This window comes from Myotis myotis, unplaced genomic scaffold (assembly GCF_014108235.1).
Source record: "Myotis myotis isolate mMyoMyo1 unplaced genomic scaffold, mMyoMyo1.p scaffold_m19_p_2, whole genome shotgun sequence".
Taxonomy (NCBI): Eukaryota; Metazoa; Chordata; class Mammalia; order Chiroptera; family Vespertilionidae; genus Myotis; species Myotis myotis.
The window spans coordinates 180,245,284-180,266,448 of NW_023416324.1; the positions used below are offsets into that span (position 1 = coordinate 180,245,284).

The window sequence follows — 21,165 nt, forward strand, 5'->3', positions numbered from 1 at the left end:
AATGGAGGACAGAATTATCTTTTGATGCAAATTCGGGAGTAGACAACCATCTCCATCTCAGCTGAGCTGCAAAGATATTATCTGAAAGTCATTCCTGGTGACAGTGCCAGGATCCGGAGGTTCTGGTAAGGAAGCCCTCACTTCGAAGTGGTTGTCAGTATAGACAAGTTCTCCTATAAATGGAGAGTAACAAGGACCCACCCACCTCTGATTCTCCCTCTGACCACCAGCTGAGTGCTCACAGAGGGAGGGTGGGCAGGATTCCCAGTCCTGGGGTTCAGAGGAGATTCCAGGGTCAGAATGGAGCCAGTCTCAGTCAGAGAGGAGCAACGGGAGCAGATGAGGTGGTTGGCTTTGGCCACTGTGCCCACAACAAGCTACAGTTGGTGGGAAGCATGAGTGTTGTGGACACACCTGGGGCTGCTGAGCCAGAATGTGGCATCTCCAGGTGGGTTGTTGTGAAGAGAAGCAACAAAGGTGGCACTCCGTGTAGCATATATTGAAAGCTAGATCTAGACCAGTCCTAAAATACATTTTACAATTCTGGGTTCAGGACAGTTTTTATGCTTTGTGTTATGTCTTCCAGAAACTGTCCTCCTATTCCCCAAAGAAAGGAAAGATAATTCTAGCCCTAGGGTTCTTTTTTAAAAGAATAAAATGGCTATCTTAGCCCAAGCATTCCTAGGAACCTGTTTCTTTTGCAAGTTCTTTTCAGTCATGATCTCCAATTCCAATGTTAAGTCCAGCAGGATGTTATTTATGTATCAACACCGCCAGGCATAAGGACTCTCCACATCCTTTCCTCTGGCCTACACCTGCCCACCGCGCCCCACCACCACCACCACCACCACCACCACACACACACACACACACACACACACACACAAACACACCGAAAAAAAAAATAACAAAAAAAACAATTCAGGGTTGGAATCCTGACCTGAGGTAAGCAGGAAAGGGAAATCATATTTACTGACACTTGCTATGTAACTGACACTTTCAGTACACTACTGAGCCTTCTATCCACCCCACTGAGCAGCACCCCCATTTACAGAGAAGGACACCAAGGTTCAGGGGCTTCCACCCTCACATGACTCCCTCTTGCTAAATAATTTTAATATGTGTGCATTCAGAAAGGCAGGCAGAGGTCATTAAGAAATATGACCTCTCTGTGGTGGATTTTAGGCACATCTAATGGGGTTAACAGAAGCGGTGCTAACGTGACACGGAGAGCCCGCCCTCGGGGGTAGAAAGGGTTGTCTGCTACATTGTGAAATGTCTGAGTACACAGAGAGGCCGCAGTCTGACTTTCAAAGGAGTAACACTTGTGTCTCCTTAATGTACCCACCCACCATTGACCAACCAGCTTAAGAAATCTCTTGGAGGAGGAGTGAAAGGTGGAAGCGACCTAGATTGAGACAGGGTGGCCCGGGGGAGTGGGTGAAGGGCATTGGGTGAAGGGGCATTGAGGGCACAGGGCACAGAATGAGGAAGATGGCTCCAAATGGGACTGAGGTCACCCAGGTCCCTTCTGCCAATGAGGCAAATTGGGGAAATGGGTGATGGAGCCAAGTTTTCCAAAGAAATAATGCAGAGTGGATTTTTGATTGTCCGATGACTTCATAATAAAGAACAACCATTTGTTTGTTTTACTTCCTAAGATAAATAATTGACCCATCAAACCCCACGTTGCTGAACTTGGCTCATATCCCATTTGCTCCTAGATCCGGTCTTTTTTTTTTTTTCATTAACTTTAATATGCTGGTTATTAAAATGTAACTTATGTATAAGAAAACATAACTTATGAAAACTAAAAATACTAGTAAGCAATGAATGTTAGTTAGGATTACTTTTTTTAAGTATATTCAAAAGCAATATTTGTATTACCTCATTATTTTATTTCCAATAAAGAACAGAGTTTTGTTTTTTTGGGTTTTTTTTTTTTAAGAAGAAATACACATTCTGAAAGGTTGTGCCTATTTTTTCTGACCTCCTTGGACATGGGTGGCTGGGCCAACAATAGAAATCAGTACTAGGAACACGTGATTCCCCTCTTCAATGGGGTCATAACCATATTACAAGTAAATGCTAAAATAATGACTTTCTTTGGACATCTTTTTTAATTAGAGCTGAAGAGTTTAGAAAAATAATAACCACCTGGCAAGCCAGCTCCTCTTTGAAGGCTGAATTGAAATCAAATGAGAGAAATAATTAGGACAGCTGGAAATAATAAAAACAATAGATAGCAGACACATCTTTGACAGAACACAACAAACCAAAGAGACAGTGCCGTGCAAAATCTCAATTGTGTCATAGCTCACTAATTCTCTCTCCTTTCCCCCCACTCAGTTGGCAACCACAATGAAAAACACTGTATATCAATATGCAAAGCCAGAAGCAGTAACATTGTTACAGTCTGAATGGGCATGACAATAATAGAAGTAGTAGCTATTGCAGGAATATTATATCTAAATAGACACAATACTGCAGTTTGAATGAATCACTGCTTCTCCTTTTTTTGTCCCTGGTATGGAGTGCTAATTTTTACTTCTTATAAATTGTTTGTGGACTAAGCCCTACTTTTTGGTTTATGTATCAAGTCTTAAATTTGATTTTTCAAATATGAGGTTTATTTGGTTGCTATTGTCCAGACTCAAAATCATTCCTGAACCGTGGCTGGCCTACACAGAAAACAAGCAAAAACGCCTCACCTGCACTGAATTATGCCCCTCCTCCGAAGGGGAGAAGCTTCTGGACTCACTGTGGTTCTAAATAGCATGGATTTTCTTTCTGCTTTGCAGAGGGGGTGAGGGGAAGGACATATGCCAAAATGCTAACAGTTTTCTCTGGGAAATGGAATTTACTGGTAATTTTTATTTGTTCTTATGTTCTTCTCTGTATCATTCATTTTTTATAAGATGTTTATAATTTAAAGCTAAACATAATTTCATGTAAATTCTTCAATCCTGTAAATGGATGTAGAGAGGGAGGTGGGTGGGGGGAGGTGCGGCAGGGACAGTGACCCAAAAACACATTAACAACATATACATTGATGGACATTAAATTATAAGCTAAGGGCACCCAGCTGATGTGGCTCAGTTGTTGAGCATCCATCCATGAACCAGGAGGTTATGGGTTCCATTCCGGGTCATGACACATGCCCAGGTTGCAGACTCGATCCCCAGTAGGGGGCATGCAGGAGGCAGCTGATCAATGTTTCTATCCTCTCCCTTCTCTCTCTCAAAAAAAAAAAAATCAATAAAAAGCATATTTTTTAAAAAAATAAAATATTATATAGAGATATGCTAGGGGCAATGGGAATGGGATGCATGGGAATGGAGTTCACAGACTCTGCAACTCCATTAAAGTGCAAATCCCTCGCACTGTGAGTTACCTGTAATGCGGGGAAGGGTCCCAGAGTAAATCAACCCGTTACTGACTGCACAGGATGGAGCACAGAGCTCAGTGTGCATCTGGAAATCGGGTTATCTAGCTATTCAGTGAGTGACATCCTACATGGGGGTGTGAAAGCCACTTAATCTCCTCAGTCTCTTTGCCATCAAAATATCTCCTTTTCCACAGGCAAAGCTTCTGCTTAAAGTTAATGGAAACTGAGAGAACTGGGACATCTCTCCCTTTACTTTCTCTCTCTGTCAAACCAAGATAAAGGTTTTATTTGAACTTTTTTATTTGAAGAGGAGCAGCACCTGAATGAAATGTGGTCATGAACAGAAATCTTAAGAATTTGAAAGTTTCCAGACATTCACACAAATGGTACAATGCCTTGAAGAATTAGGAGGAAAATTATTCTGAACAAAAACACAGCTATCTAAGCAGTCTTCCTTGAAATAAAAAGATTTTCCACCTACATGCATTTATAAATTCAATGCCTTATCAAGAAGAAGAAAAAATGGAAAGGAATTTTCAAGTTTTAATTTAGTCAAAAATGATTCAGGTTTTTACATTTTAGTACACTGTCATATACAATTTCTTAACATTTGATAGCAATAACTAGTTCAACTTTTTTTTTCCTGAGTGTTTAATTTGGCCATTTCAATCTTCACCCAAAGATATGATTTTTTCATTGATTCCAGAGAGAGAAATATCAATGTGAGAGAAAAACATCAATCGGTTGCCTCATGCATGTACCCCAACTGGGGATTGAACCTGAAACCTGGGTATGTGCCCTGACAAGGAATTGAACCTGTGACCCTTTGGTGCATGGGAGGATGCTCCAATCACTGAACTACACTGGCCAGGGCCATGGCCCCTTCTTTGAAAAATTCAATTTAAAGCCTTGCTTCTACCTGTTTAATAATTGGATTTAATCTCCCACAATCTGACTAATTTGGAAGTATATATAAGTAGAAAGCTTACTGACTTTTTAAGCCAATTCAGCAACTACCTAAAATTAATTAATGATCTTGAGTGAGTTGTTGGATATCTGTGCACTACATATTGGTGCTTACCAAATATTTGTTCAATGAAATGAATGAATAAACAAATGAATGAATGAACAGATAATACTCACTTTTCTCATCCTGTCACTAGATGACCTACTCTTTGACCTCCTATGACCTATGTGTTCCTGTTAAATTATAACAACAGTTTCTAAACACATGTCAGTCGACAAATACCAACCCATCAACTAATGTCAGGCTGAAATGAAATTTTCAAGGTCTTGCACATAGCAAGAGGAAAAAGCAAGGACAATATAGCTGGTTTCTCATAGGCTAAATGTATTCCACTTAAAGGGCTCTCCTGTGGTTTGAGAGTTTGTCCTTTGTATTTCTTTGGAGCAGACTTGTCTTTTATGAAATGATATTTTTAAAGTAGTAAAACTATGTAAAAATATTTTTATGCATCAGAAAAAGCCCAGCTCTCAGCCTCTCTCCTCACCCTTGCATTTGCCCTTTCCCACCTTCACTATAATCTAGGTTTGATCCTGTGTCCAGCCCAGCCTAGTCCCGCATTCAGACTGCAGAACCGGGTAAGGCACAGCTCAGAACCACGGGACCTGGCCCTATAGTGAGCACATCAGGGAGTCCGCTGGGTAAAATTCCCCATTACTATCATTTTTCCATCAAGACACAATCCAGAGATGTGAGATGACAATTTAATGTCACACAGAAAAGAAGGAGAATAACATTTTATTTAATCTTTTCAACTACCCTAAAAGATAAAATGTCATCCACATTTCCTATCATAGGAAACAATCTCACAAGGCTTGCCTATGGTTTACCAAGGAAAACATAACCAGAAAGAACTGAGGCCTGGCTTTGAGTGAGACTTATTAAACTCTCACAGTCTATACTCAGGTAATAAAATATCCTTATACCTCCAAATTTTCAGTGGTCACGGCACACTTAAATCCAAATCACGGAACTCCTGATTCCATGCAATTAACTATTCGGTAGTTACCCAGGAACAGCTCAGCAGAAAGGGTGTTAGAGATGTGGCATTGGGTAGATAATGAGGCCAGCGGGCAGCCGAGAGCACTCTTTATCCCCAGCCTTCTTCCATCTTCTCTAGCCTTCATCAAAAGGACCTTTTGATTCAGAAGCCTTTTTCAGGTTGTGATTTTGAGTCACTGACCCTACCAAGAGCAGCACTGGGGAGACAGCCACTAAGGTGGGCGCCAATGATCCTCACCCGCTAGTGTTCACACTCTTGTGTTGTACGCCCCCTCATTGTACCTGGGTTAGTCTGGATAACCAATAGCATGTGACAGAAGTGATGTTGTACCACTTCTGAGAGCAGGTTATTAGTAGAATGCAACTTTTGTCTTTAGTACTCTCGCTCTTGCTCTACCTCAGATTACTCCTTCTGTGAGAAGCCAGCTGCCAGGTCCTGAGGATACTTGGGTAGCCTACAGAGAGACTCATGTAGTTAGGAAGGAGCTAGAGTCTCACAACCCCATGACTGCTTAGAAAACAATCATTCCCCAGGTGAGTGTTCAGATGAGACTGCAGCCCTAGCAAACCTCATAAGAGACCTTGGACCAGAATCACCCAACTAAACTGCCCCCGGATTCCTGATCCACAGAGAAAAATATTTGTTGCTTTAAACTGCTATGTTTGGGTGTAACCTGTTTTGCAGAAGTAGATAATAAATTAAAGCCCTAAGACTTCCCTTCAGGTGCTAAACATGTCTCTGACTTTGGACCACTGAGATCGTTCCCACTGAGGAAAGAACAATTCTTCCCCTTTGCCTCCCAAAAACAAATGATTCGTTTCGATACACTGATTCCCCCTCTCTGGCTGGGGAGTAAGCTCTATAGCTAGTTCACAAATATTTTCACTTGAGATATGTGTGTGGTTCTAGACAGTGAAATCTTGGGAAAGTTGCTCCTGTCTTTCCTTTGCTCCATCGTTTGTATACTCACTTAATTTTTTTAATCTTTCTCTCACAACAAGTCAATAGAAGCCAGAGAATTTTAAGGCATAGTTTGACTCCTCTCCTGGGCAGAATATTTAAGTCACACATTATCGTTTATTTTCAGAAAAACCGGTACAATTATGCAACATAAATTCTTTTATAGCATCTGGGACTTCAGTTCAATTTAAAATCCGGTGGGGTTTATTACCAGAATGAATGATTATGAAATGTATGCATGCAAATGAAGAGATAAAAAAATTAAAGAGCATGTGAAATTTAATGCACACTACTTGTAATTCCATGCCAAATTGTTGCAAAGGATAGTGGATTTGCAATACCATGTAAAAAATATGGCTTATAATATTTATGACTTGAGAGTATGGTTATAATATTCTATTGTCATGAATGTATATTATAAAACAGAGGAGAGAATTAGTTCCTGGTGTTAATAGGAGGAGGAGGAAGAAGTGGAGAAGAGTCCAGTGGTCGGCAAACTCATTAGTCAACAGAGCCAAATATCAACAGTACTTCTTCAAAATAGACTCGCCCAGGCCGAAACACGACTTCTGTGCATGGGCCACGAAGTTTCAATCGCACTGTACGCGCGCCTGCATGTGGTATTTTGTGGAAGAGCCACACTCAAGGGGCCAAAGAGCCACATGTGGCTCGCGAGCCACAGTTTGCCGACCACGGGTTACCCAATGCTGTCTTCAGTTTTATTACCAAAATAAAGGTCCTAGCTTCCCACCATAATAATACACCACAATGGAAACCTTGTGAAAATAGAGATCCTCTATTTTGTTAGTGTTTTTATTCTAAGAGCTCATTTGGGAACAATGTAATTCTACCGATCTTTATTAAATATAAAATATGTAAAGGCTAATATATTTGAGACTCTGGGGTGAGGAAGGAATAAAATTTGAACCTTACAATCCCTACCCTTAAGATCACAATCTACAGAGAGAGGCAGGAATGTGTGTGAAGAATCAGAAGGATTGCCCTGGCCGGCTTGGCTCAGTGGATAGAGTGTCAGCCTGCGGACTGAAGGGTCCCAGGTTCGATTCTGGCTAAGGGCACATGCCTGGGTTGCGGGGCTCGTTCCCCAGTGGGGGGTGTGCAGGAGGCAGCCAATCAATGATTCTCTCTCATCATTGATGTTTCTATCTCTCTCTCCTTCTCCCTTCCTCTCTGAAGTCAATAAAGAAATATTTAAAAAAAAAAAAAAAAGAATCGGAAGGATTGTGTAAATTGTGGCAGTAGCCAAATTACAAGCTTCCCCCTCCACTCCTCTTCTCACCCCTCCATTTTTTCACTTTCCTGCATAAAGCTCTCCATTGCTTAAAAAATGTAGTCCAGGTTCAGTTCAAAGCCCTTCAACATTTGGTCTGAAATGCCCTTTCCATATTTAAATGACACTCTGGAGAATAGTGGGTAAGAAAATAATTGACTCCACTTGAACAGACCGAGGATTCTAGTGTTGGGTGGCTATTCACGGTTTCTGCAGCACGCATCACTTCCTAATTTTTGTCTCCAACAAGGACTAACGTTTCAAGAAGGATAGTCACCCAACCAGGGAGCACCAGGCATGTCCCTGTAGGGTCTGGCACAGAGGGAAACAAAGGGGTATGTTGTTATGAAAGAAATGAACTGATATTGGCATTCCAACCCCACCTACCCCAGCCCCAGATCTCTAAAAAGGAGAGCGTTGTACCTCTAAATGTCTCAGGTCTCTGTGTACTTCACCCCGGGGAAAATTGCTCCGGGATGGTAAGATTTGGAAATAAAGAAGATGGCTTAGAATCCATTAGGCTGATGCACTGAGAAGGCAAGAGTTGAGGAGCCTTAAGATGGGAAGGCTTTTGTCTTTGGATATGAGTATTTTAGTGGGTATAAAGACAGGCCTCTCCTTCACGCATCACTCCAGATACCACAGTATGCCTCTAAGCCTAGACACTCAGAGAACACAGCAGGTAGCGGGGCCCTGAGCACTCAGTGGGGAGCAAATGTCTAACTGAGCAGCCAGTATAGCCCACAGATCAGCCCCAACACCAGCACCACGTAGGAAGACCAAGAGTTAAGGTGGCAGCACCAAGGACTCGTGATGGGGGGCGCCTTCATTGTGCTCATGAGCACTAAATGAACCCAACTCGGGTGGGGGCGGGGGGGGCGGCAGGGCGGGGAGAATCCCAAAGAAAGAGCAATCAAAGACAGAGTCTTCTAAGTCAAATGAGTGGGAGCTCACAGAAATTTATACTTGGTTTAGAGATTTAAGGACTACACCTTATATCATATTCTAAAATCTTTATATCACTAGACATAGTTCACAAGCTGCTTCCAGATAAGACTATTCAAACCACTGTGTTTCTAGGCCCTTTTGCATGCTGAGCCCATATGCATGGGTCTACAGAGAAAACCACGGTGCACTTTATGGAAAAACCCATTTCCCCATTCCTTTCTCCTCATTTCCACAGGCCAATGCAGCCTGCTGCAGGGTTTTGTATGGCCCTTGAACTAAGAATGGCTTTTATATTTTTTAAATGGTTGAAAAAGTCAAAACAAGAATGATATTTCGTGGCCCATAAAAAAGTACATGAAATTCACAGACCTGCCGTCCATACGTAGTTTATGGGACACCCATGACCATTTGTTTCCCTCGTGCTAGCTGTGGTGGCTTTCACTACACTGTGGGGAGGAACCGTTGCGACAGGGACACTATGCGTGGTCCACATCTAAAGCATTGATTATCTGGCTCTTTACAGAGAAAGTCTGCTGACCCCTGCTTTGTTCACGTGGAGAAAAGGGTGTTTAACCATATTTTGGAGAGAGGGTAACAGTCTTTATTAGTAAACCAAGTGCTCAATTGAGGGACATGAAGCATTAGGAGGCCTAATGCTTCATCCTGACCTGAGTGGGGAGTGCAGCTCGCAGCCACATCTTCCTGGTAGAGAGCTTCCACCCCATGTAAGGACATGAGCAGTGGAACGGAAAGGGAAAGATATACAAAGGCACCAGAGAGGGTCTGACAATTCCCAGGCCTGCAGCCTCTACCTGCTTCGCTGTCACAACATAGAGAAATAAAGAAGGTGAGTGTGGAGGGGAGGAGGCCGCCAGCCTGGGCTGGGAAAGGAGCTGCCAGCAGCCAGCCACAGAAGGCCCCCCTCCCTCCTTGCCTCAGAGCTGTGGAGGTGGAGAAGGGGAACAGTGTTAGGAGGAAAGAGATATCTTGGCTGCAAAACTGGGGAGGATGACAACAGGGAGAGCGGCCTCCTCCCAGGTGCCCACGGAGTGCTGTCCAGACCCAAGAGAGGTCCCCCGAGAAGCATTCTCACCACCGGCCGCCTGCGTGGACCCAGCTCTGTCCAGAGTGCGCAAGGCCCCTCAGTGATTATATTTACTCAGAAAGCAACTTACTTAAATACATGGGGAGGTGACTAAAAACGATTCGGCAACCAAACTACAGGTCTCAAGGAACTATTTTAAACCCCTTTTTAAGTTTCTCCTCTAAACTGAAAATATTAGAAATCGATATGAATTCTCACTGATGACATTTTTCCATTCTCCTCTCTTGACCTACTTTTGTTTTCAATTGAATTAGACAAGCAGCTAATTCAGAACAATAACTAATTGTTTTTGTAGTCCTTTCATTCTACATTTATTAAGCACTTGTTAGTTGCAAGGCTCTGTGCCAAGTATTCGTGGAAGGAAACAAAATGAACAAAATAAAATCTCAGCCCCAGAGAGATGCACAGTTCAGCAGGAGAGAGGTAACATGATTAATAAGAGCAGGTATCTAATCCTGGGGAGGAACCGTATGTGTATGTGTGCGTCTTCAGTGTGAATCGCTGAGATGCGTGGGTTGTGTGCAGTGAAAAGCTGAGCCTGGATCACAGGCAAAACGGACCTTCCCCTCTGTGGTCAGCGTGCTCTGGTGAGAGGCGGTTTCCAAGCCCATTGCCTAAGTCTGGTGGGAAGAGCAGAGCAGTCAGAACAACCTAGAAGGTTTGCTCAAGAGCAGACAGGCAGCCTGTCCTCGTCCTGCTGAGTCAGAGCCTCCAAGGAGGGCCCGTCCACCAGCTCCACAGGATGGGCCTGTGACACTTCCCGCCTGGGGACACGGGCTGCGCGAGCAGGTCTTCACCTGCGCTGCTCACAGAACCAGGTGGACCCTGAACCAATGAAATCAGAATGTCTGGGCGGGGCTCAGGCATCCGCCGTTTGAAACACGCACCAACGGATCCCAAGGTGCCCTTGAGTTTGAGAACCAATGCTGAGCCCCGTGGTTCCCATAACACTGTGCAAAGAATAGGCTCTACTTTCAACAAAAAACGTAGACATTTTCCTTTTCATTGATCTAAGTAGACACCGGCTTTTAACTATTAAGTAGGCCATTTTTTTTTCCTTTTGTCTAGTCCAGTGGTCGGCAAACTGCGGCTCGGCAAACCACGGCTCGCGAGCCACATGCGGCTCTTTGGCCCCTTGAGTGTGGCTCTTCCACAAAATACCAACTTCTGCGCATGGGCCACAAAGTTTCGATCGCACTGGACATGCGCGCCCGCAAGTGGTATTTTGTGGAAAAGCCACACTCAAGGGGCCAAAGAGCCGCATGTGGCTCGTGAGCCGTGGTTTGCCCACCAAGGTCTATTCTCTAAGGTTTTGGACTTTATCATCCAAACTTACTCCATGAATGGAACAGACAGTGCAAGTGTGTGTGTGCACAGCCCGCATGGGCCAGCACCACATGAAGAACTAGAGGAGAGAACTGGAAGAACATAGTCCAACAAAGGTGACAGACATGTAACTGTATGAAAAATGCTAACATTCAGCCCGGCCAGCGTGGCTCAGTGGTTGAGCATCAACCTATGGACCTGGAGGTTCAATTCCTAGTCAGGGCACATGCCCAGGTTTCAGGCTCAATCCCCAGTGTGGGGTGTGCAGGAGGCAGCTGATCAATGATTCTTATCATTGATGTTTCTCTCTCTCTCTCCCTCTCCCTTCCTCTCTGAAATCAATAAAAATATATATTTTTAAAAGCTAATATGCAGGCTGTCAGAAGGGTTGTGGAGGCAGCGAAAGACCCAATAGGCCAGGAATCAGGGCTGCCAATGGGCGGCTGGGAGGGAGAGCCACTGCAGAAGCTCCTCAGAGCAGGAGGCCATGTGCTGAGTGTGGGATGGGTGGAAGTGAGCCTCGCAGAGAAGGAAGCGGTGGCCAGCTGAGCAGACACCAACTGCAAAGGCAGCATCATGTCCGAGTTTTCTGGAAGAGCTGGAGTAAGGCGTGGCTGTGAAATGACCCCGGCCTGAAAGGTCACGTGGCCATGCCACCAGTCCCTTCAGGGCCAAGAATCACCATTGTTCTGGCCTGGAGATGCTCAATCATCCAGCTGCAGGTTAGAATCCCGTGGACTATTTCAAATAAAGTCCAGGCCTCACCCCCAGACATTCTGATTTAATGAGACACCAACACCTCTATTTTTAAACAAGTCCTGGTGTGACTCTAGGAGTCTTAGCAAACAGGAGCTGGCCTTAGCCACTGTCTACACGGGAACCTCCTGGCTGGCCCGAGGTGACCGGGGCTGGAGGCCACGGGCTGCACACCCTGGCGCTCCCGCCCTCCTGCCCAGGCATGTGGTCACTTTATTGCCCTCAGAGGGGAAAACCCAGGCTGCAGGGTTCCCAGGCGCCCGCTCACCTTGCACAAATGGGGTTGAGTGACCTCTGGCCTCTCCCAGAGGCTCAAGCTGCCACTCCCGCATTCCTACATTCCTGCATTCCTGGGAGTATTTCTACAAGCACACCCTCCTTTCTGCCAAGAGGGGGGCTGTGTAGCAGTGGGGGGAAGCCCTGGGGTACAGTATCCCCGAGATGCATCCCCAAGGAATACTTTCGAGTGCCAGTCCAAAGCCTAAATTCATGAATTCTGCCACAGCGCATAATAAAATTTCTCCCATTATGTTCAGTGAAATGAACTAAAACATTGCAATCAAATGCTTAATGAAAATAATGGAATCTATAAAGAGGAATGGAAGCAGTGAACCAGCAAGAGCGGGAGGCTGGGCCGCCAGCTAAGTTTGCACACCAGCTGGGCAACGCCTGGGCCACCGCGACCAGACCGCATGTGATTCAAATCTGCGCTCGAACAGAGGAACAAATTGCTACAGGTCATAAATCTTCTGGGTCATCTGCAAAGAGTTGAAACCAGGAGCGTTAAATCCCTAAATGCCAAGGGTGCGTTCATATATCAAAATGAACATTTGTGCCGACAACACGAGTCCACGGGAGAGAAATGTGCCGTTGCATTTATGTGTAAACAGCATAGATAAAAAAATCTATCCACTGAATCTATGAAACAATATCGCTACAGGCCTCCCCCCTCCCCCCCATTTTTCAAAGTCACAGATGGGTATAATAAACAGATTTTTCTGAATCAAACTCAGGGCAAGTGGCTTGAGAAAAAAAAATCTGAGTTGTAAATCTATTTATAAACACGGGTTCCAAAGGGAACCAAAAAAAGCTACAAAGCACCGATGATGCTGATGGGAAGTGCTAACACTGGCAGGAGGGACCTGTGTCTGAAGGAGGCGTGCGGGTCAGTTCACAGGGCACAGGTGCAGGTGCGATTACATCGGAACAGCCAGCCCAGGAGCCCAGGGGCCATACCAAGCTGCGTCTGCAGACAAAGGGCAAAAGTCCAAGACAGGTCCAAGAGAAGAGGCAGAGAATGTCCTCCAAGGCGGTTACACAAACATCTAAAAGACTAGAATTCACCCCAGGGAGGAGGGGGTGGGGAAGACGGAAAAGATCTGAGGGGAAATTTGAACTTCAAAGTGACTGAATTATAAACCTGCACTTGCTGAGAAAATTGTGAGTTGGATTGAGTTTTTTTGGAAATGACTAAATTCCAAACTTTCTGCTGAGTCAGAAATTACATGTATCGTAAGCAGATCCAGAAGACAGTTTTACACATTCAAAGGAGTAGCTGGAAACTACAGCGTGGTCTCTGGGGCTTTGTTTATTCCCGCCTCCTCACCTGGGCGAGGCCCCGCCTCTCACTGAGGTCAGGACAGGCGCTGTGGCCACTCCCTGAGGTCTCCGTCCAAAGCCACTGAAAGGGGAGGTGGCCATGCGGAGGCCACCAGCAGAGGCAGGTGTAGCCATCTCTTCATCTGTTCACTCACTTATTCCATGGCTATGTGCTTTGGGCTCCACACCCTGGAATTCTGGATCGGGGGCCAAGGGAAGTGTGAGAAGCCAAGAAAAACTACACCAGACTTCCCTCTAGGGAGACAACCCCCCTTAAAAACCTTTCTTAACAAAGAGTTGTGTGTGCGATTTGTGTGTGTGTGTGTGTGTGTGTGTGTGTGTGTGTGTGTGTGTGTGTGTTTTGTTTTGGTTTGTTTTGTTTTTTTGGTGTGTTTTTTAAAATTCTGAAACGCAGTATGGATGGTCTTACAATGGTTTGACTTAGAATTTTTTGACTTTACGATGGTGCCAACGTGGTACATATTTAATAGAAACCATACTTCAAATTTTGAAATTTTATCTTTTCTCATGTATATGGGATATAATTCTCCCCTGTGATGCTGGGCAGTGACAGTAAGATGATTTTGGCCAACTGCGGGCTAATGTAAGTGTTGGGAGCATGTTTACGGTGGGCTAGGCTGAGCTAGGATGTTCAATAAGTTAGGTGTATTAAATGCAGTTTCGACTTTTGGTGTTTTCCGTGTCCAATGGGGTTATCGGGAAGTAATCCCTGGTCAGTGGAGGAACCTCTGTATGGCCATGTGTCAGGGAAATGAGCGCACACACCCATCCTGGGCTGGGAGTAGAATGTCAACCTGAGCTGCTTTTCTGGAAGGCAATTGGAAACTATGTATCAAAAGTCTTTAAAATATGCATACTTTCTTAAACCAGAAATCCCACTTCTAGGAATTGACATGAGACAGTAATTTAAATGGATCAATATGGTGTTGCCGTTAAGAACCAGTGCTTTTTGTCAACAGAATCTGAGTCCAGGCCCTAATTCCACTGATTAGCTGGATGACACTGTGGACAAGTTACTAAATGTGAACCTCAACTTCCTAGGATGTTAAAAGAGAGAAGTAGAAAGAGCCATCGCACACGGCTGTCGTAAGGATAAGGTGAGCTCGAGCATCTGCGTGCTCAGCACCAGGACACCCAGCAAGATGTGCGAGGTCCATAAACGCTGCTGCTGTCCTTGACCCACACTGTTTTCTATACATGAAGATGATGGCGCAGGGATGGTCATCACACCATTGTTGGTAAAAAGGAAAAGCTAAAATGCAATGAAAATACCTAATAGTAAGTGATTCATTAAATTCTGACACATCCACGCTGCCTTTAAAAAGTGTTATGGAAATGTATCTATTTCTATAGAAAGATGTTCACAATGTATGATTAAGCCGAAGAAGATTTACAAACTATTCTGCACTACGTGATTCACTTTTTCTTTAACTATATATACATATGCACAGAAAAATACATTGAAACATAGACTCGAGTCTAAGATATTAAGATGGTTGTCTGTAAGAGAAATTATGGATTTTTTTTAAACCTGTGTTATCTTTGGCTTTTCACATTGAATCTATATTGTGTTTACAATAAGCAAAAGAAAATGATTTTTTAAATGGTAAGATCAGTTTTAAACTGCAAAGTCTTCCTTGAGAAGTCATAGGTAAATTTTATCAAGTGATTATCAATTCCCTCACATAAGAATTCCAATTAATGATGCATAAGGGGTGAGGGGAATAGAAAATCATTGATCCAGACAAGACCCACCAACGGATGCTAAAATTCACAGGTAAAAGCTTGAGAAGAATATTTGTATGGTCTCAAAGTATCTCCTTCCAGATAATTATTAATTACCAAGAGGAAAACAGTAGCTTTACAATGAAAAAGTCTGGACCAAGGTTAACATTACCATCAATGAGACACATCAACACCGTGAACCCTCTGATATGATGTCCTGTGTGAGAAGCACATGTCACTTTTGTGGTATTCTTGCCCCCCAAAAAGCTGAACTTCCCTCTTGCCACGAGACTACATCATACAAACTCAAATTGAACAACAGTCTAGAAAATACCTGACCAGGTATCTTCGAGAGTGTCAAGGTCATGAAAGGCAAGGAAAGGCCAAGAAACTGTCACAGATTACAAGAGACAAAGAAGACAAGACACTAAGTGTAAGGTGAGATCCTGGACTGGCTCCCAGAACAACTAAAACACATGACTGGAGGGACTGTGGAAATGCAAATAAAGTCAGTAGTTTAGCTAATGGAACTGCCCTATCAATGTCTTGTCTTTGATTATTGTTAAATGGTTATATAGGACAGAACAATAAAAGAAGCTGCACACAACGTATATGGGAATTCTCTATACTATTTTTGTAATTTTTCAATGTCTAAAATTATTTCAAAACAAAAGGTTTAAATAGAAAGCAAGACTGGAGAAGCCTAGGTACTTGGGATTAGGTATTATTGGGGAAGTCCTCAAGAGGGCCCAGACAGGAATGGTCGCAGTCCTATATTTCCTTCTTATATTCGAATAGAAAATATTGCTTTTGCAACTTGTTAGGTTCAAACAAACACAGGAGAATGTAGCATGTCAGTTTCCAGCACATAACCACAGAGAACATTCACAGGTATTATCAAAATTCAACATTTCTCTTTTGAAACTCTTCAAAAACCATAGTTTTCCCATTCCAATTCATTAGTACAATTTTTTTAAATCTCAACAATATTTTTCATGTCATATCTGTGAATCAATAAAAATTAAAGATCAAAGTCCTTTGAGTTTTAAATATCCCAAAAATTATCTCTATGATTGCCCATTTCTTCTGTTGGTCCTTTTAAAACTGAATATGAAATGTTTGTATCCTCAGTGCCTATTAAATTGGTATCTGATGCAGAAAGAAAATCACCAATCTAGACCGGCTAATAGACCTCAAGCCTCCTAAGGGAACAGAGGTTTAATCTCTTATTTTAAGTCTCTTGGCAACTAAAACAAATAGCAACTACAAACACAATTAAATGAGTTGGAGTTTACTATGTTTACTTGTATTGTTTCACTAATCCTCACAACAACCCTAAAGGGATACTATACCATTTCCATTTTACAGTTGACAAAACTGAGGCTTAAGGAGATAAATTAATTTTTTCAAGATCACAAAACAAGTGGCAAAATTGGGTCCCAGTTGCCAGATGCTCTGATTTACTGTTTGTTTTCAATACTCTTGTGAATATTCATTGATGAATGCCCAGGGTATTAGAGGTCTACCTAGAAACTTCTGTAAATCCTAAGCTGCTGGTTAAGAATGGATGCCTATCCTATATAATAAAAGGCTAATATGCAAATAGATCGAACAGCAGGACAACGGTCAATGTGACATGCACTAACCACCAAGGGGCGCACACGGAACATGGTGGGCATTGGCCACGGCAGGATGGTGGAGGTGAGCGGGGGCGCCAGACCAAGGCAGGGTGCCGGTGGCTGTCATCAGGGTGAGCCTCTGGTGGTTACTGAAAATTCTTTGCTCCTGTGTGCTGCAGTCCTGCCCAGCGCTCACACCCACTGCCAGCGCCCGGCGCTGGCCCCGGTCACCCCTGAGGGCTTCTCCACCTCCTCCTGCTCCTGAGGGGTGATCAGGGCAGCAGCCATTGCTCATACCCGCTGATGGCACATGCTGCTGGGCACCGGGCCCAATCGCTCCACCTCATCAGCGGGTGCAAGCAGGGCTTGTGTCGTCAGTGCGTGGGAGCAGTGGCAGCAGGAGACCGGAGGCCACAGTGGGAGGGGCTGGGCGGGGGCTCAGAGGATGGGCCAAGACCCACCCCTGTGCCCACCATGGCCTCGCGGCCCACAGTTCCTTTCAAGGTGCACGAATTTGTGCACTGGGCCCCTAGTCTATATATAAAAAAGCCTAAATGACCAAACGACAGAACCACCGGTCAACCGGTTGCTATGATGTGCACTGACCACCAGGGGGAAGACACTCAATGCAGGAGCTGCCCCCTAGTGGTCAGTGTGCTCCCACAGCCAACCTCCTGTGGCTGGCCAACCTCCCACAGTGTCTCCCCCCCCCCCCCCCAGGCCGACTGGCCCCAATGACCCTGATTTGGGCAGGCCAGCCATCCTCCCCCACCCGCTCCCCGCAGCCGGCCCAATCAGCCCCAATCACCAGCCAGGGCAAGAGACCCCACCCATACATGAATTCATGCACCGGGCCTCAAGTTGCATATAGGAGCCTGCTGGCATAGTTCACCCTTCCTACCTTGCATAGGTGAACAAAGAATATATAGCTCTGATTAGAACAGGACAAACAAAAACTGCACCATTAAAATCAATTTAAGGACCCAATCGGAGCTCACTGATCTAGGATTTCTCCTTAGCTACACAGAGAATCAGTTTACATTTTAATATGCAAATTTTCAGTTGGTTTCAGATGAACACTAGATTTTTTAGTCACTATCATTCCACATGTGGAGATTTTTCCTACAGGGACTATACCACCTCCTTGTGGGTACTTTTTTCCCTCCTATAAACCATGCTATACACATCTGCCAGATTAATCTTTTTAAAGTTTTCACTACTTCATTCCTCAGCTGAAAAACTTTAAATGGCTCCATATTGCCTTTAAAATAGTGTCTAAATTCCTCAACAGTCTGGCTCTAAAGCCTCTTTCCAAAAAAAATTCATCATTACTTGCAACTAAAGCCTCAATGTAGAAAAGCCTCAGTTCTCAATCTGTGGGTCACGACCTCTTTGGCAGTCAAACAACCCTTTCACAGGGGTCGGCTAAGACCATCCTGCATATCAGATATTTACATTACGATTCATAACAGTAGCAACATTACAGTTATGAAGTAGCAACGAAAACAATTTTATGGTTGGGTCACAACATGAGAAACTGTATTTAAAGGGCCAGAAGGTTGAGAACCACTGGTGTAGAACATGGGACAGAGCAGTCCCTTGGCTATCCTGAGCCAGGGTGGTCACCCTAGCACCAAATTTTGGGGGTCTCATGGTGATGGACAGTAACTCAGAAAGGCAACTACTAATGAGGAGATAGCTCTCTCTTCCATCATTCATTCATCTTTCACACATTGATTCACTCATCCAACAAACATTTATTGAGAACCTTCCAGGTTCTCTACCTCTAAAGATAGAACAGCCAGGGAGAGAGACATACAAACAAATAATTATCACACGCTAAAATCAGCACTATGACAGAAACCAGCAGAGTGGGGAAGCACGGGGAGGAAACAGCAGACTCTGCCTGGACAGTCAGAGATGGCTCAGGGAGGAAGTCACATGGGATCACTGAAGGATGTAAACACTGGAGATGTCCAACCCACCAGCTGTTGCATAGGCTAACTAAGAATATATAGCTCTGCTTAGCCCACCAAAGTAAATGCAAGTATGAGCAGAGATATGAGTAGCTTTACTTTATATATAGGAAGAGTTGGAAAAGGACAGGTCAGGGTTTTCAACTAAAAATGGGTACAAAATCACTGCATGAGGACACCCCAAGTTGCTAACCATTGTTTTATTGACAATAACAAGTTCTTTCCAGGGGCCTTTCTCGGCTCCTCAGTTCCCACTTGCTTGTGGGTAAATATCCACCTGCTATTTCACAGGACTCCTGCTCAATTGGCAACTAGCCGCCTGTAGGAAACAAGATGTTATGTTCAAGTGTAACTATTTTTTCCACCCCCATCTTATCACTAAGAAAAAGACCGAGTAGAGAAAATATATTCTTAAAATAGATAGCTTCTTTAAAAAATAAAAACAAGCAACACCATATAAAGTTAGTGCTGAGGATTGTTTCCTAAGGTGTCAGCTCAAGGACAGTGAACATTATACAATGTTGATTGCATTTCACAAAGCCACTAGAGCAGACCTATTCAAATGTTAGTGATCACTTCTTTTTTTAATATATTTCTGTGGATTTCAGAGAGGAAGGGAGAGGGAGAGAGAGATAAAAACATCAATGATGAGAGAGAATCATTGACCAGCTGCCTCCTGCATGCCCCACACTGGGGATCAAGCCCACAACCCAGGGCAGGTGCCCATGACCGGAATCGAGCCTGGGACCCTTTAGTCCACAGGCCAACGTTCTATCCACTGAGCCAAACCGGCTAGGGCTGGTGATCACTTCTTAATCAAATTAAAGAATTAGCTCCCTGAATTCCCACTCTTGAGAGTGCTTTTTTATTTGAAAACTTTATGGTCCTTGGAACTTTTGAGACTCTTCAATATAAAATTTCCATAGTCTCAGAGCTGGGTTTCTGGGTCAGCTGGATGCTGCCGCACTGCTCAGTTCAGGGTTGACTGGACTTGCCAGAGGACAGGAACACTGGAAAAAGAGTGCACATGTGATTGGATACACACAGGAGTAAAACCACCCTAACTGATAAAGGGAGAAAAACAAAAACATCAAGCTATACCTGGTTAAAGGGCAGCGCAAAGAGAGAGAAAATCCTAAACCAAAGACTAACTAGTACAGTTCCAGGTGCTTTGGAGTAGACAAGATTTGCCCATGAGGAGTGGGACTGTTGTGTATAGCCTGCTAAGTGAATCCTACTTCTAGAGACCCTATCTCTATTTATTTGTTAACACTCATGTTATCAAATTAAACAAATAATTTTTTTCATCTAGGAAACATTAAGGTTGTGACACGGGAATAAAAACATAGTGTCTCATAGATGTAGCAGATTAAGGCCCCAAGTGGTTCCATAACCTTCCCATAGTCCCAAAAAACTTAATACCATGAGAAGTAGCATAGCAAACATTTCCGGGCTGGGGGTGGAAATTTCCCTACAGGCAGTTCTCATCCAGGGCATTTCTCTGAACTTCAAAGAGGAGGCAAGCGATGCTTGCCAGGAGCATGTAGGTGTTCCCTCTAGGTCATCATAAAAATTATAACAAATCATAACAATTTGGAATTGAAGAAAATCTAATAAAGTTCAACTCCTTCTTTATACAGATGAGGAAGACGGGGCCTCAGGGAATGCAGCGACCTCGTTGAAGTAATGCAACTACCAGAGTATATGAAAAAGCCCAAACTTACATTTGAGTTGTCTGATTCCAACTTCAAACTTATCTCCAACTTAAAAAAAAAGAAAGAAAACCATAATGAGCAACAATAAGAAAAATAAAATCTCTACTTTTTCAAAGCTAGCAAACACAATCTCTACTTTTTCAAAGCTAGGGAGCATTCTTATGAATATCTACATGGAAACACCAGCCTTGGATTTACTTTCTTGAACTAATCTACAATCCCTGGCTAGCATGCTCCTTGGTGAGTACCACTTGTCTGCTACCTGCTAGGGAAAGTGAGGATTCTTTTCACAACTACAATGGGAGCTGTGGCTTTAGCTCTCCAGGAATACTTCCATATTCAATGCATCCTCATCCTTCTTGGTTTTATCAACTCACCAGATAAACTAGAAAATATCCTTCTTCTCCTAAGAAAATCTCTCTGAGGTTGCCGCTTAGTGCTTTGAAAGCACTTTGAGGAAAGAGCAGGAATAAAAGTCAGTCGGAAGACAGCCAGACCTCTAGCAGAATTCTCTGAGCCCACGTGCACATGCGCAATGCTTCCTGGGCTACCGCAGCTGCATATTTGCTCTTGTTTTGGACCTGTTTTCATATCCCGGCACCTGCTTCAGGGCCTCTGCATCCATGAGTGCCTATCCTGGTTGAACACATGGGAGGTTGTCACCCATCTGCATCTGTCATCCCTAGCATGAGCCTCATTTCCTCTCAGC

General features: G+C 43.9%; 1 long non-coding RNA gene across 2 annotated transcripts in view; it reads right to left on the reverse strand.

Moving 5' to 3' along the window:
* LOC118676207 overlaps positions 1-21,165 on the reverse strand; it is a 274,115-nt gene that overhangs the window by 94,680 nt on the left and 158,270 nt on the right. The window contains exons 3-4 of one of the 2 annotated variants that reach the window (XR_004974054.1): positions 20,466-20,504; positions 19,451-19,751 (exon numbers count right to left, since the gene is read on the reverse strand). This is a non-coding gene — a long non-coding RNA (uncharacterized LOC118676207). Of the gene's footprint in view, positions 1-19,450; positions 19,752-20,465; positions 20,505-21,165 lie in introns of those variants that run through there. The other variant, XR_004974055.1, reaches the window with a different exon arrangement.